Consider the following 4,111-nt stretch of genomic DNA (forward strand, 5'->3'; position numbering starts at 1 on the left):
CCCAAGTGTCGGCCGAGTTCGGGACAAGAAAATCTTCTTCGTCCAGAAGTTAGGGAAGAAGTTAAATGGTGGGGGGAGAGGGTTAGAGGGGCGGGAGGGGGGCGGGGGGATATGATGGGAACCGGGGGGGATGGTAAGGAGGGGAGAAGGTGTTTGCAAGTCTCTCCACAAAAGGAGGGGCAAAAGAGGACGAGAAGAACATACGAAGGAATCGATAAAGTCTTTTAATGACGTGTTACTTTGACGGAGGGTAAGGAGATTGAACGTAAGGACAACAAATAAAACAGAACAAAAATAGGTAATTACATAAACAAATACACAAAGAAATATATGAATAAATGCATAGTTAAGTGAAAAAATTAGTAAGTGAATAGATAGATAGATGAGTAAATAAGTCAAAATAAAAGATAAGAAGGAGAGACATCATGAAGAGAGATCATAAGAGCAATGACGAGAAAGCAACAAAAGAGAAATGTCTGAACCAATATCCTCACGGGGTCAATAGTGCTTTGTCATGTATGCACAAAACTGTCCACCAACAAACACACACACACACACACACACACACACACACACACACACACACACACACACACACACACACACACACACACACACACTTCAACGAATGGACGGCTTAGAAGACGTTCTGAAGAAAAGTGAAGTCTGTGGATCCCAACGCAAAGAGAAGTGCCTAGTGTTTTTGCAGGGTGGGGGGGAAATTGCTCGTGGAGTAGTGGGAAAGTAGGGAAAGAGGAAAAGGGGAGGGATTACTGAGGGAAATGGAAGGAAATGAGGAGGGAGTAGACTTTGACCAGCCAGACAAGCGGAAGGTAAACAAAAGACTTAGCGAGGATCAAATGTCTAATAAAAATGTAAAGATTAGAAGTATAGAGAGGAGCAATACAGAAGAAAGTGACGAGAATATGTTCCAGGGATTTAAAGAGGGTGGGGGGGACACAACCCCCCCCCCCGACTGATAAGACTAGAGGAGAGAGTTGATAAGGTGATCGAGGACTTGGAGCGTAAGTTAGGTAACGTAGACTCCATTTTTCAAAGAATTGAAAGGTTGGAACAACTAGAGAAGGCTAACAGAAACTTAACTGAAGAAATAGAGGACCTAAAAAGACAGTTAGGAAATGTAAAGGAGGAGAATGAGAAATTGAAGAAGAATAGTAATGAAAACAGAGAGAAACTAGCTACAGAAGCTAAAAATTGGAGAATAACTCAAGAAGGGAATAAGGTTTCATTCACTGACATAGTCAAACAGCAATTGAAAGAACATAATGAAGACTCAGTTATTAAAGTGATGAGACAGAAGGAGAATATAGTAAGAGAATTAGCTGACAAAAAGAAATGTATAATTATATTAGGAATGGAAGAGAAACATAACCCAGATAGAACTGCAAGAATCAAGGAGGAAAATGAAAGAGTAAGCAGTTTATTAAAATTAGTCCAGGAAGATGAACCAGAAATTATAAAGGAAATTGAGGAAAAATTCAGACTCGGAAAATATAGTACAGATAAGACCAGACCAATTAAGATTAAATTCAGGTCACAAACAACAGCAGAGAAAATTCTATCCAAGACAGGGAAACTAGCAACAAATGATCAATATAAAAAGGTATGGATAAAAAGAGAAATGAATAAGGAGGAAAGAGAGGCAGAAAAGCAGAAAAGAATTGAAGCTAAGGCAAAAAACGAGGAAAGAACGGAGTCAGAGAAAGAGAGATTCTATTGGAGAGTAGTGAACATGAAAATAAAGCAGTTCGACATACTAAAGAAAAACATAAGGGAAACAGAGAATACAATGGAAGTGGCAGAAAACTAAGAGTGTCTTACACAAATATAGATGGATTGATAACAGGATTGAATGAACTGAATGATTATTTGAAAGAAAAAGAACCGGACATAATGGGAATTGTAGAAACAAAATTAAAAGGCCCACTACCACCCAACAGTGTAGGACATGATACATACAATTATTGGATTAGAAACAGAGAGAAAAAACAAGGGGGTGGAGTTATGTTCCTGACTAAGAAGGATATAAACGTGAAAGGTGTCATATATGGAAAGAATACAGTAGAGATGATTATGATAGAAGTGGAAGACCGAGATAAGAAGAGCAGAAAATTTGTGATCAATTATGTGCCTCCGAAAACAGCCTCATGGGAGGAGAGTGAACATAAAAGTATGTTAGAGGACACAAAGATAGCATTAACTAAAATAATGGAAGACGGAGGAAGAATAGTTATGATGGGCGACTTTAATTGCAAAGAAATCTGCTGGGAAGAAATGACAGTAAAGAGTGGTGATGACTCATGGGGAAATGCTCTACTTGAGATGATTACTGACCATTCAATGACACAATGGATACAAGAGAACACTAGGTATAGAAATGAAGAAGAACCATCGAGGCTAGACTTAATAATTACATCTGAACCTAGAATAGTGGACAAGATTGAATATAAAACACCAATAGGTAAAAGTGACCACATATTGATTGAACTGGAACTTAATGAAGAAAAATATATGAAAAGAAATGAACAATATAGAAAAGGAAGAATGATGTATGAAAAAACAAACTTTGATAAAATAAGAGAATTCTTCCAACAAGAAAACTGGGAAGAAATATACAAAGAAGAAACAACAGTGGAAGAGAAATGGAATATTTTGACAAAAATTTACAAAAAAGGAGTGGAAAAGTATGTCCCAAGACAAAAACAAGAAAAAGAATATGTAAAATGCTGGTACAACAAAAGTTGTAGGGAGTTAAAGGACAAAAGAGACAAAGCCTGGAACAGATGGAAAAAAGACAGAAGACCTGAAAAATGGAAAATATATACTGGTTATAGAAATGAATATGTACAAAAGTGCAGAGAGGAAAAAAGAAAATATGAAAAAGATGTTATAGAAAAGTGTAAAGATCAACCAAAACTATTCTACAGATTTGTAAACAATAAACTGAAAAACAAACAAGACTTAGAGAAATTAAGACAAGGAGGAGTTGAATACACTGAGGAAATGGAAATGGCAGAAATTATGAACAAACATTTTAAATCAGTGTTTACAAGGGAAAATATACAACCTGAAGAGATTGAGTGGAAGGAAAAAGTCCCCCCTATGGAAGAAATAGAAGTAACAAAGAATGAAATATTGACACACTTGGGTAATTTTGATGTCAGAAAATCGCATGGGCCAGATGAAATAGCAAACTGGATTCTGAAAGAATGCAGGAATGAACTGGCAGACAAAATACATAGCATAATAAGCAGTTCCTTAAAAGAAGGAAAAGTTCCAGAAGATTGGAAAAAAGCAAATATAGTACCTATATATAAAGGAGGAAATAAAGAAGAACCTACCAACTATAGACCAGTCTCTCTAACAAGTACAATAGCAAAAATATGTGAAAGAATTATCAAAAGTAGATGGGTAAAATACTTGGAAAAAAACAACGTACTAAATCCAAGACAATTTGGATTCAGACAAGGACGATCATGCGTCACCAATTTAATATGTTTCTATTCAAGGCTAATAGATATAATACAAGAAAGAGATGGATGGGCTGATTGTGCATTTCTAGACCTAAAAAAAGCTTTTGACAAAGTACCACATAAGAAGTTGCTTAAGAAATTAGAATATGAAGGAGGAATACAAGGTAAATTGCTAAATTGGATGGAAGACTTTTTGCAAGAAAGAAAAATGAGAGTAGTGATAAGAGATCAGCACTCAAAATGGAATGAAGTAATAAGCGGTGTCCCGCAGGGAACAGTTCTGGCCCCAATAATGTTTGCTATATATATTAATGATATGGATGAAGGAATTGAAAGCTATATGAGCTTCTTTGCAGATGATGCAAAATTACTGAAAAGAGTGAAAACTGAAGAAGATTGTGAATCACTACAGAGAGATCTAAATAAAGTACAAGAATGGAGTAGGAAGTGGGAGATGGAGTTCAATACAAAAAAGTGTAGTATAATGGAATTTGGAAAAAGCAAAAACAGAATAACAGGATCATATAATTTGGGAAAAGAAGGAATAAAAAAAGTAGAAAATGAGAAGGACCTGGGAGTCATTGTTATGAATAATATGTCACCTGAGAAACATATAA

The sequence above is a fragment of the Oratosquilla oratoria genome, chromosome 4, assembly GCF_046742065.1.
Source record: "Oratosquilla oratoria isolate Oo_2021 chromosome 4, ASM4674206v1, whole genome shotgun sequence".
NCBI lineage: Eukaryota > Metazoa > Arthropoda > Malacostraca > Stomatopoda > Squillidae > Oratosquilla > Oratosquilla oratoria.